General features: G+C 46.9%; 1 protein-coding gene across 1 annotated transcript in view; it reads right to left on the bottom strand.

Annotated features, from left to right (window-relative positions):
* The window catches only part of LOC113476544 (adhesion G protein-coupled receptor B1-like), a 29,371-nt gene extending 20,710 nt beyond the window's left edge, over positions 1 to 8,661 (bottom strand). The window contains exon 1 of the mRNA XM_026842269.1: positions 8,520 to 8,661. The gene's annotated coding sequence lies outside the window, so the exon portion shown is untranslated. The remainder of the gene's footprint in view (positions 1 to 8,519) is intronic.
* Positions 8,662 to 12,633: the final 3,972 nt, after the last annotated feature.

Genomic DNA, 12,633 nt, shown 5'->3' with positions numbered 1-12,633 from the left:
CCCCCCATACATTCTCTGCATTTCTCTTTCCTTCTCTTGTTTTCTGCATAACACTGTGAAAAGCGACTTCATTCGAGTTGTGCTTGTTCCATTACCCTGCTCTGGCTCCAGGGTCAAACAGACTCCAATTAGAACAAAGTCCAAAATGGTAATTCTTAATGCCACGCAGTTTGCCTGAGACATTACAAGCAAGCTGTTCTTTCTGCTTTGTCCATCCTTGATACAGAGAAAGGCTGAACAAAGTCCTTATAGGTACAACATTATACTAATAAAGTCACATAAAAATTAAACCTTTTTTGCTCCTAAATTAAACACAGGCATACGCGTTTGGAATTTGGGGCACTGGGCTTTGTCTGGTTTTAGAAATCTGCTTACTCTTCAGAACATTTGCCTTGAGCCTGATTTCCTGCGTATTTGAAACTAAAAACTCACACAGAATTACAGAAATACTGGTTGCAAGGGACATCTAGAGCTTCCTAATCAAATTCACTGCTTGGAGTAAGATTGCCACTAACATCAGGTGAGGTTGACCATGGTTTTGTCTGGATGAGTCTTGGAAATACTCAAAGATGAAAAGCTCCCATCCCTCTGGTGTCCATGCCAGGGCCACACCACTCTCCTGGGGATATTTTCCTAAGGTCACACATGAACCTCCCTACAGTTTGTGGCTTTTCCGCTCGTTAAATAATCAGGCACAAGTGAGAGGAGTTTGGTTTTATAATTTTTGTAATCGTCCCATTGATACCTGTAGGTTGTGATTAGATTGCCCCTTACACTTGTCTTTGCAAGACCAAGCAAGTTCAGATCCTTCCACCTCTCCTCACAGGCCATGGCCTCAAAGCAATGAGACTCATCGCACTCTTTTGACAAAGAACTGGACGAGGTGGGTGTGATTTACTCCAAGAATTGCTCAGCAGCCATTTTACTGGGTACCACTGGCCTAAAGGCTTTTCATGATTCTTGAGAAGGTTTTTAAGCCACCTTGTATTGATTTTGTGGCTGGTTGGACAACACTTGTCAAAGCAGGGAGCTTGTAAAAATTGCTGGTAAATAATGCTTTTAGCAGTACTCACAGAAGTGAACGGCTTTCTAAACAAAGGGGTGTATGTCAGTGCTGTAAGAAAACAGCTGAGAAGAGTTGAGTGACGAAGAGGTGAACATGGTCTTGTCATCTGTCAAAAAAATTCCTGAATTTCTCTGTAAATTCCCATTCGGTTAGATTCTGGGTTTCTCAGTCAGGTATATACATGATATATACAGGCCCTATGTATATGTATGTTAAAGCACCAGCTGTATAGTCTACCCCAGTACAACCACTGGACAAAAGGAGAGCAGCCACCCCAAAGAGCATCAATTCACAGCGATATACGGTATCGTTCAGGGACCCTGGTAATGAGTGATGCTATGACACCTTCATCTGGGTGAGAACCAGGCTCTTGACACAACTCGGCTGACAAAGGTGTAGCTGATGCACGTGTTCACCTCCGGGGACTCTGCAGAGCCGAGAGGAGCAAAGCTTTGTCCTTACCCACAGAAGGAGCAAATGTGAGGTGGGAGAACACCCACTGAATAAGCAGGTGCTCTTCGTACTCCACCACTCTCCTAAAAGGTAGCACTGATGTCCAGCTGCAGGGGCCCCAGGTAAACTTATACAGAGAGAGTTGTTCAAGGGAAGGCTCAGTTTTCACCTCCCAGAAGACACATTTCTCGCACTAACTGCAAGGCAGGGAGAAAGGAAGAGCAGGGCACGAGCTCTTTTTGATGGACCCCAAAATATGGGCAGTGGCAGGGAATTAGCGAAGGTAGAATTGGGCCACAGATGAAAGGATCTCTTTTGTTGGGTCAGCATTATCAGAGGGACTACAGGGTTCACTCAACTCAAAGCAGAGCAGCAGTGAGGAGGCACCAAAACATTTTTTTTCATAGAATCACAAAATGGTTTGTGTTGGAAGGGACCTTCAAAGATGATCTAGTCCAACCCCCCCTTGCCCTGGGCACTCCTCCACTAAATCTGTTTGATTAAAGCCCTGTTCCACCTGACTTTGAACACCTACAGGGCGTGGGCATCAACAACTTCTCTGGGCAACCTGGTCCAGTGTCTGTCACTACAGGTCCTGCTGTCATGGTTTAACCCCACGGGGTAGCTAAGCACCACAGCCTGTGGGATGGGGGAAGAATCAGAAGGGTGACGGTGCAAAAAACTCAGGGGTGAAATAAAGACAGTTTAATAATTTGAAAAAAAAAAAAAAAAAAAAAAAAAAAAAAGCAAGCGATGCAGAAGAAAACAATTGTTCACTACCAACCAACTGATGCCCAGCCAGTCCCCGAGCAACATCAGCACCTGCTGACTGCCACTCCTCAGTTTTATTGCTGAGAATGATGTCATATGGAATATCCCTTTGGCCAACTGGGGTCAGCTGTCCCAACTGCATCCCCTCTCAGCTTCTTCTGTGCTCCCAGCCTCCTCGCTGGTGGGGCAATGCGAGAAGCAGAAAGGTCTTGACTCTGTGTTAGCAGTGCTCAGCAATAACTCAAACACCCCTCTGTTACCAACACTGTTGTCATCACAAATCCAAATCATAGCAGCAATACAAGCTACTATGGAGAAATTTGACTATCCCAAACAGAATCTGGTATAAAGTCTTTCTCCATCTTTCTTAGAAGACTTTACATACTGAAAGGCCACCAGAAGGTCTCCCCAGAGCCTTCTCCTCTCCATCTTCTAACCTCTGAGGAAGGCTCTGAGATCCCTGTATGATGATCACTTAGTGGCATCATTAATAAATAATCTTTTCACAACTTCTTTCTCGAACAACTCGACAACCTCCTCAGCTCAGCACATGCCACTGCAAGACAGATCCAGTGAATTACTACCGTGTTTTGCCTCCTTTGTATCATAACTACAGGCTTCTCATGTCAAAGCTAATAGTCACCCATTATCGGGAATGCATTTGTGGAGCTGAGGGCCCCTTTTATGTAATTTGGCCAGTCTAACAGGCAATTCCATGTAATTACAGTACACAAAAATCACCCAGAGAGACATGTTAACGTGCTACTATTTATTAACAACCGCTAACTCTTCAGTCATTATTGAGTCTGCTCTCAAGATATAACATGGCAATCTGCGTTTAGTAAACAGCCTTGATGAAGCTCTCAGGGCAGAGGAGTGGTCATGCAGTTGCTCGTTAATAGGAACTGTCAAGATAATTTCCTTCAGGCTGGTGGGGAATTACAGGAGTTAACAGTACGCATTATCTACCTGCCAGTCATCAACACCGTGGTCAGCTTGCTGCCACTCTTTGAACTACCACACTGCACTCCCGGTGCCTCAATTTCCAGTCCTGATATCAAAGGAGGGCTGGATCAGGCTCATATTAACTCTAAGGACCACTCTCCTCCTGCCCAGACACCTGTTTCCATATATTTGTTGACGTTCCCAAACAGTTATGGCTGCCCCCTCCCTGGAAGGGTTCAAGGCCAGGATGGATGGAGCTTTGGGCAACTTGGGCAAGTGGGAGGTGGCCCTGTCCATGGCAGGGAAGTTGGAACTAGATAATCTTGAAGGTCCCTGCCAACACAAACCATTCTGTGATTCCATGCTTTTTACTATCATTATTTAAAAGACTACAGGTTATTCCCTCCCCACTCCTTTCCCACTGCACTTCTCTTGGCCAGGCTACTGAGATCAGTTTAACGGGGCTCTGATGAGTAGCCATGAGCCACTTTGCATCCCTCTGCGAGCTGCAGTTTGGGAACCAGTGTGCCAAGAGAGGGGACCGCAAGTGAGGAGAGCAGAGGTCTATTCCCAGCTTGCCCGCAGGTCAACTATGTACATGTGACTCCATCACTGAAGCCAATCTTTTCAAAGTCCTCTCAACTGATCTGCTTTAGATTGCAAACACTGGCCTTAACTTCTTAGGGGCCTATTTTGACCCTCTGGAAATGGAAGAGAATAATACTGCCCTCCATCTCCCTTCCAAAGCTTAATTCAGCTTAGATTTTTGATACACGTAAATGCCTTAGGGGGTTCCCAGGGGTACGTCAGAACAAGCAAGCACCCGCTTTTCATTCTCTGCTGTGCAATATTAACATGGGGAGGTATGGAGGAGAGAGAGGAGAGAGCTTTTGGCTTAACTGTTTGTGGGCTGGCCAGATGGAGTGTCTGTTTTTTAAATCTTTGCTTTTCATGTATATAGTAAGACTTGCTCTGTCCCAGCCTTTCCCATTAAAGCATGTTGAAGAGAAAATAAAACCATTTTTTCACAATAAAACTGGTAATAACCAAAAATGGCCTATTTCTCTATGGGTAGTCACTCTTACCTTCTGAGACAACAGAGGCAGAAGTAAACTTTAATCAGATTGTGCGGTATCACTGTCACAGGTGCTGCAGTAAGCAGCAAAACTCTATCTTGCTATGTCAGTCCTAGAAAAAAATAATGGTTCAGGACCCACTCCATTGCCCTGAGATAAAGTGATAGGGTGTAGATAATATTCATAAAATCTCCCCGTTCAAAACAGAGGAGCCTTGTCCATACTGCCTAGGGGAACATTCATGGCCCATGTCAACCCCTGGACCACAGCTGTAAATTGCTGGTTGACACAAGTCCTAAGACACCGTCAGGGAGCATTATAGAAATTAAACAGGAGAGAGAATTACAGGACAGTGCTAGAGCTGCTTTTGCCATGGAATTATTATTATTACTATGACTATTTACTATTACTATTACCATTACTGTTATTTCCACTCTCATGAGACACCCCCGGCAGGGCTGGGTCCAGCTCTGGGACCTACGACATCAGAAGGACACGGACCTGCTCTAGCGGGTCCAGAGGAGGCCATGAAGATGCTTGGGGGGCTGGAGCACCCCCCTGTGAGGACAGGCTGAGAGAGTTGGGGGGTTCAGCTGGAGCAGAGAAGGCTCCGGGGAGACCTTAGAGCGGCCCCCCAGGGCTGAAAGGGGCTGCGGGAAAGGGGGGAGGGACTCTTGATCAGAAGAGTGTAGGGATAGGAAGAGGGAGAACGGTTTTAAACTGAAAGAAGGGAGATTTAGACTAAAAATAAGGAAGATATTCCTTACTGTGAGGGCGGTGAGGCCCTGGCACAGGCTGCCCAGAGAAGCTGTGGCTGCCCCCTCCCTGGAAGGGTTCAAGGCCAGGTTGGACGGGGCTTTGGGCAACCTGGGCTAGTGGAAGGTGACCCTGCCCGGGGCAGGGTGGTTGGGACTAGATGATGTTTAAGGTCCCTTCCAACACAAACCAGTCTGTGATTCTATGATTTAATGATTATTACTATTATTACTAATGCTAGCAGTATTTTACAGTATGGACATATGCTCTAACTACATTAAAAATGAACCTTTTTTACTGCTCCTTCCTGCTTGGGATTGCTCCTTCTGTGTGTTACACAAAGGATAACCAATTTAAAGTCTGTAACTGATTTGCACGGTTCTTGCATTACCCATCCTGCCTCGGTTTTGCAACTGTGCCCTCATCTCTAGTAACTTCGCAGCAGCAGTGCTGAACACCTTGCAGGGAAATGTGGTAAGATTTACACACAGCTAAAATAAAATAACTCCATGGCAGACTGGGAATGGAAAATGAGGGTGGAATCCAGACTGTGTTTATCCTGATTTAAGCAGTGTGTTGGTTCCATGCCAGGCGACAGCATTTCACCAAATTATTCCAAAACAGCCCGCTGTTTGTTTTACTCTATCAGTGTCGTGCTGGTGAGTGATGCCAGAGCGGCAGCTCTCCCCACAGCATGGGCAACGCATGCTTCCTCCATGCCCGTGCATCCTGCCCTTCGGAGAGACCTGCCTGAGGAGTGGGGGGAACGCCTGAGGACATGGTGTCTGGAGGAAGGCTTCTGCCAAAGCCGCTCACCCCGCTACCTACCACCATGGAGAACAAGCGCCTGCCTTCTCTTTGCCTTTCTAGCACCCTTGCCCACTGAAGACCAGCCTTAGGAAGAAGCTTCATCCAAAGCGTGAGCTGTGAACACTTGTGCAAAGACCTCACAAGCCATCCCTAAAACACCTCCTAAACCCTGTGGTTGTTCAGTCCCTTTGCAGCTGTGATTCCTTTCCTGGAGGACCCAGGGAGACCATCCCAGCTCTCACTGTTTGGTCACTGAAGGTCCCTGCACCGGAAACAGCTCCTGACCTGAACTAGGGTTGAACCAACAACCCTGAAGCAAAAGATGTCTCCAGCTCGTTGTCAGTTCTCAGAGGCTTTCAGCGGCTCAGTAGCTAGAGCTCGCCTCTGAAAAGGAGACAAAAGGATTTCAGCCATTTAGCAGACGATCTGTACGCTGTCATGATGATAATGACAGCTTCATTCCCATTGCAATCTGTAGAACCCACGGGATCCAGCATGTTTCTGCCCACCCACTGCAATACACACGTGGTTACTGAGGGGTCACTGGTGCTAATTCCCTCTATATGGGACACTGATCTCAAAGCAGCACTCAAGGAATCAGCTTCTGACCCCAACATCCATCTGATCCACAGCTGAGTTGATTGGGAAGTAAAACGGTGTAACAGCCCCTGGATTTACAACAGAATCACAGAACGGTACCAAGTTGATATAAACACGATCAAAACTGGCCCCGGTAGCAGGATATTCCCCAACTGGGGAGTGGTTGACATGATCGCCATATTTAAAAGAGCAAAAAGAACAATTTGTCATGAAAAATGAAAGCATCGTCTTGCTTGTGGGAAAAGAGCAGAGTCATTTTGCCTTCACAGATTTATTGAATATACGCTGTAGACACTCTTGGTTAGTAGGGCAGGTAGCTAGTGAGCACTCGAGCTGCAGACTTAGCTTTGACTGACCATTATCATGCACAGCATAATCCCAGTTTCCTGATTAGACAGTCCTAACGTTTAGAGAGAAGTTTCAAGCTCAAATATTCATAATTACAAGTCAGACATTTGTTTTCCACGCATATTGTCCATTTTTGCTTAAAGACTGCCATTACTGTCAAAATCTTGCCAGTAGATTTGTCCACTCAGCTTATTCATAGATAGCAACAGTATGAAGGGCACAAGCCTTTCAGAAACTGATTCAATTTTGGTTTAAATGAGTAGACATTTGTTGTAAAAAAAAAATAATAGTGACTTAATTTCCGTGTCTCGCTGCATGGCAATTCAAGGGCAATCTAAGCCTTTAGGCAGGGCACAACAGGGCTCAGTAGTGAAACGGCTTGCCAAAATGACCTAAAAATGGGCTTTTCAGAGCCAAAGTACTATGGAGACGGGCACAGAATGATATAAGAAAGACAAGCAACACTTAACAGTTTGACTGACTCTTCAAACACAATGTGCTTAGTCCCTGAAGTGCTTTGAGAAGGAACATAATCTCATTTAGCACTAATGCGCTGACTCCCACCCCAACGAGCCCGTGAAACCCAACCTCCATCACCCACTTGTTACCATTTTCAAACGAGCACCTTTGTGATGTCTCCCACGCCGTCCTCTACCTTGGGAGAAGCTCCCCCCCCAAAAAAAAAAAAAGAAAAAAAAAAACAAAACACCAAAAAAACACCTAGAAAACTATCCAGTACTTTTACTTTAAACCTCCTCTGTAAAACCCTGCTTGGTGCAATGCCTACAAAACAATCCTGACAACGGCAGATGTGCCACGACTTACTGCGGATCGCGATGACTAATGCCCTCGCGCTGTTTACATGTGCCCCCGCACCCGCCTGTATCCAAGCATCCTTGTATTTCAGCTGGAAATTTCAGCTGTATTTCACCTATTTCGGGCCGGGGTGGCTTTGTGGCTGGTTCAGCACTGAGCAGGTTGCTGAAGTCGTGCTCCACAGCTAAGTCTCGCAGGTGACACGGTGGTCCAAATAACACGTGATCAATATAAAATAGGGACGGATCGACAGCTACAGCTGGAGGTGGAGGGCAGGTAAGGTGGTCTCCCCAGCTGTGGACAGACTCTGTGGTTTTTACAAATACGGGTCCTAACCCACCAGGGCTTCCCCATCTGCCTTCATCCCGCTCCTCCACCTCCCAGCAACGGGCTACACCTCTGCCACACTTCTCTTTTAAGAAGAAGACACAAAGGGAATCTCGCTCACAGATTTACAGGCAAGAGGGTGGGAAAAGACCTGACAAGCTCAGCTCACCATTCACCTGCCTCGAAGACATCTAAATCATCCCAAGCCTGTTCAAGAAAACCTTTGCTGACAGAGGCTAGGCTCTCGGTGCTTGACTATCCCTGCACCTGGGAAGTTTTCCCTTGTGCCTAAATTAAATCTCTCACACTGCAATTTGAGTCCAATCCCCAGCAGACATAGAAATCAGATTGATCTCTTTCCACAGCTACCTTCTATTCATTTGAAGACTATTATCCTCTTTTCCCTCAGTCTTTTTTCTTTCGGAAAAGATTCAAACCATCTCAGAGCACTCGCCTCCTCTCACCACCAGCGTGGAGGTACCACAAACATCTCTGACACATCGTCCTCTCCCATGCACATACTCACACGGTCCCATACTCACATACCGTACCAGTCATCCTGCTTAATCACAGAGCAGAGCATCCTGGAGAGGTACCTCTCACCCGCTTCAGTCACATTTCTAGCCCTCAATGTCTCAAATCTTGCACGCACTGAGTTTCAGAGCTGCTTTCCAAGCTCTTAAGGAAAGAGGAAAGTGGGAAATGGGAAGACCCTGGTGTCCTGGCTTAAATCCACCCCTCCTTTAACAGAGCGGTAAGCCGTGGCTGGGTAACAGGGCAGCTGTCACGCTTGCTAAGCCGCCTTCATGGCAACAAGCCATTAAGCACTGCAGCTCAAAATAAGCAGCAAACCCCTCAGGAACACCCGGACACGCAGTATCCCAGACGCGCGTGGTGAGTCTTTCATTTCAGCTGAAGACAAGGGACTAACCTCAGCCCTGGTCTGCTCCTGAGGTCACTTGGTTAATGCCAGTGTTGCTCTCGCCTTTACACCGAAGGGTGAATTTGGCTTGGTATTACTCACGCTGAAGCACTGAATCCCACAACGGTTTTAAGCTCCCAGCCACTTGATCATGTTCCTCTCCCACGTCCCCTTCAGATGAAGAGATACAGGGTGATGCAGTATTCGCCTGCAGAAGAGTCAGTGCCAGGGCTGTGCGGAGCTCGCTGGCTCTGGCTCGCGGGGGAAGAGCTGCAGACCCACGCTGCTGCAATCCCACCGCCTGGAGTTTTGTCAGGAGTTAAAGACCTGAGCGTATCCACAAGCGCGGAGCAGAAACTCAGCGGAGGAAAGCTGTCAGCTGTGAATATCTACCGAACTGCCCGCCGGATCGACAGACAGCTGAATCCGCAGACAGCCGTGGAGGAGGTGGGATGCTGGATGACTGCTTATTATGCTGAGCCAAATCCTCCTATTATTACCTTGTGTGCTACCTGTCTTCTTTTAATATATTCAAGTGTTGTCTCTCCTAGTAGCGCTGAGCTGAGAGGGATTTCCTAACACCCCTCATCTCTGATTCCTTACCTACATATGTTCAAACACCAATTGCTTATTTGCTGATGGGTTCCCTTCTCAGATATCTGTGCACAGCATATCGCAACTGCAATCTCCATTCACACCCCCCACCAAAAGAGCAAACTCAGGGTTCCTCTGCTCCCCGGCACCTGGAGCATGGCACAAGCTCTATCAGTAGTCCCCATCCTCTAAAACCCCAACATAAATCATCTGTGCATTGACTCTGGGTCCTCTCCAAACTCCAATGAGATTTAAGCCAAATTCCCTCTGTAATTCACACTCAAGCCCGTGATGACAATGCAAACGTTTAAAAGCAGGTGACTTCCAGCAAAGCAGTGATGTAGGATCACAAAGCCCCCATGCTAAGAGGCCACATTTGAAAAATAATGCAATTTTTTTCAGAAGGAGTTAGACTGTGGGTTGGCCCATTTGGCCATCTAAGGTCATCACACATCTTCTCTACTTCCTAATTGTATTATGAGAGAAAGTGGGGGGGGAAAATTGTCTGCCCAGGTGGTTGGTACCCTATCTTCTCCATGCTATCAGTGCCTGCTGAAACTCAGCAGGGTTACACCAGGTTTAGTGAAAAAGAGTATCCCTGCTGAGCAAAGGAAAGACAAGCTTTGCAAAGATTTGCAGAATTGCAGCCTGCTGCTACGGGCTGCCACAGACCCTGGGGAAAGGCACCACTGAGAAAACACAGCAGCTGCTCCTGCTGTGGAGCAGGAGATGGGCAAACCTCAGAAATCCCCAGCAGCACTTACACCATAACCTTCCCCGAAATCTCAGCACAAAGCTCTCCTGAGACGAGCAGGACTCTGGCTGGAGCATCCCTTCATCGCTCCCACTTTGGCCTCTCCATACCCGGGGACAGTCCAGCCGTACCAGCACAAATCCCCAGGAAATCTTAGGAAATATTTCCAGTTCAAGGGCTCCTCGGCAAGAGGCACAGTCACCTCCCGAGAGACACTTTACACGCAGCAGCATCCCAGAGAAGACGGCTGATTGCAGGAAGAGGTGCCAACGGCACAAGCACGGGAGGCTTGCAGAGGATTTGGACCTGAAAAGCCCAAATGTTTGCAGCTCAGCACTGTTCACCCTGGCACGGCTCTTGCTAACCGAGCAAGCGGAGGTTCCTAATGCTCTGTCAGGGAAATGACAGCACTTGGTGCTTTCTGTAGCACCCTTCAGGCTTGGGGCACTGTGCAAATATGGATGCACACTGCCTGGGATGTCACCTGCAAGGGTGATGCAGCTGGAGAAACAGAAGCAGAAAACAATGAAGTGATTATCCCAAGGTCACCATTTCACTTACAGGCACAGAAACAGCTCTGGCTGTAGCCGAGCCAATACACCCAGATACACCATTCTAATAAGCTCTTCCCTAGACTCCTGTACAAACTGATGCCTTAAGACTTCGAGTTGGGTAAAACTGAGAACGTCCCTTCAGCAGAAAAGTCCAACTTCTGAATTAAAGAGTTAATATTGCAGGAGAAACAGCATCATTGTCAACAAAACCTACTCTAAATGTGAGAACTGGCTGTTCTCAAAGGTATGCAAAAGGTTTTGTTCTCATCCAGACTCCAAATCTCACGTGATAAACGGTGGTAGAATATCAATGTTAAAGTGCTCTTCTCCAAATAAAGTGCTCCGGTCTTATCTAAGTGAAACACTGCTATAATTTTCCGTCAAAATGTTGTCAGAACTGCTACACCCTTACAAAATATTTTAATTCATTAACATCAATATTTTTACAGGGGAAAAGTGTGCTGCTGGAAAACCTGGATTTATTCCCTGTGCAAGCAGGGCCCCGGAGAGTGTCAAGACACTAAAATAACCTGCTTTATGTCTGCATATTCTCCATGAAGTACCCAGACCTCACACAGCACAGGGCAATCTTTTCAGAGGGAAGATCTTGAAGACACAGCAAGATCTCACCAGATCTGCACATTGATTCCCTTCCCACAGCCTGCTCAGCCAAGACAGACACACTGAAAGTCTACTCTCCGTGCTGCGTTATTTCCCCAGGGTAAAAGGATTTCTTCCCCTCTGCTGCACACACAACTCTGGGATGTTTTCAGGAAAAAAAAAAAAAATAAAAGTAAACGTTGTGAGTTGAGAGAGGAGCTCAGAAGCTGTTGTGCCTCTACGTAGGAAGCACACCACAGAAGGTGCCTTGCATTCATGCAGACTGGAGATAACAATGAACAAAGCTTCTTGCAACATTCTGGGATATCACAGGGTCAGGGCTGCTCGCTGCTCGTACACTCACCCGCCTTGCCAGCACGCTCCCGAGTCAGCTCTGCACTCTGGTCTGCTACAATATCCCCACCCCCCAAAAAAAAAAAAAAACAAAACAGGTGCTCTACAACCCTTCCAGCTAATGGTTCACCTGTCAGTAGACACCACCGTGGAGATGAGATGTTCCAAATATTCAGCACGGACACAACAAACTCAACGTCCCTACAACTTCTCACAACCGACACCTTTCAACCTTTGCTAACACTAGAAATGAGAGCTGAGCTCAGATGCCTGATTCCATCCGTGCTGCCTCTGCAGACGAGGCTAGTAAGGAGCGGGAGAGAGAGCAGAGATATATCTCTTACTACGTTCCTAAGTTCTGGGAGAATCAAGCTTTAAAGCTTGATTGACTTTATAAAAGGCAATCATGAGCTGGTAGGCAGAAGAGACAACATGAGCCAAACTCAAAGAAGACAACGAAAAGAGTTGAAAGGCTCTCCTGCGCATCCTCAGGCTCCCACTCGCCTTCCCACCTCCAAAAAATTGCCAAGACTGCCAAGAAATATTGAAAAAACACCACCACAAGACCCTTAATCAGCCTGACCGTGGTTTGCAAAGGCATAGTTCGAACATGTGGCTCTGCAGTTTCCTTTTGTCCTTATTCTCTGTTAGCACTGATATTATGCAGGTGTAGCGTCAGAGCATGTCAATGCCGTTGCCCTATCAATCTAGGCGTGATATCAAACCAAAATGAAAACGCAGCCCTCAAAATCCTGTCCATGTTGCTCTACTTTAAGAGGTTTTAATCTTTTGTGATAGTCAAACAGCAATCTTACCAAACCAGTGCAAGATGCTGCCTCAATCTAGTCAAAATAGCAGGGTCCAAGTGATATCGGACACAGCGAAAG

The sequence above is a fragment of the Athene cunicularia genome (assembly GCF_003259725.1).
Source record: "Athene cunicularia isolate RWA chromosome 2 unlocalized genomic scaffold, athCun1 chr2_part1, whole genome shotgun sequence".
Lineage (NCBI taxonomy): Eukaryota > Metazoa > Chordata > Aves > Strigiformes > Strigidae > Athene > Athene cunicularia.
Note: the sequence above shows the minus strand (reverse complement) of the source record. Positions and strands in the feature narration are given on the sequence as shown.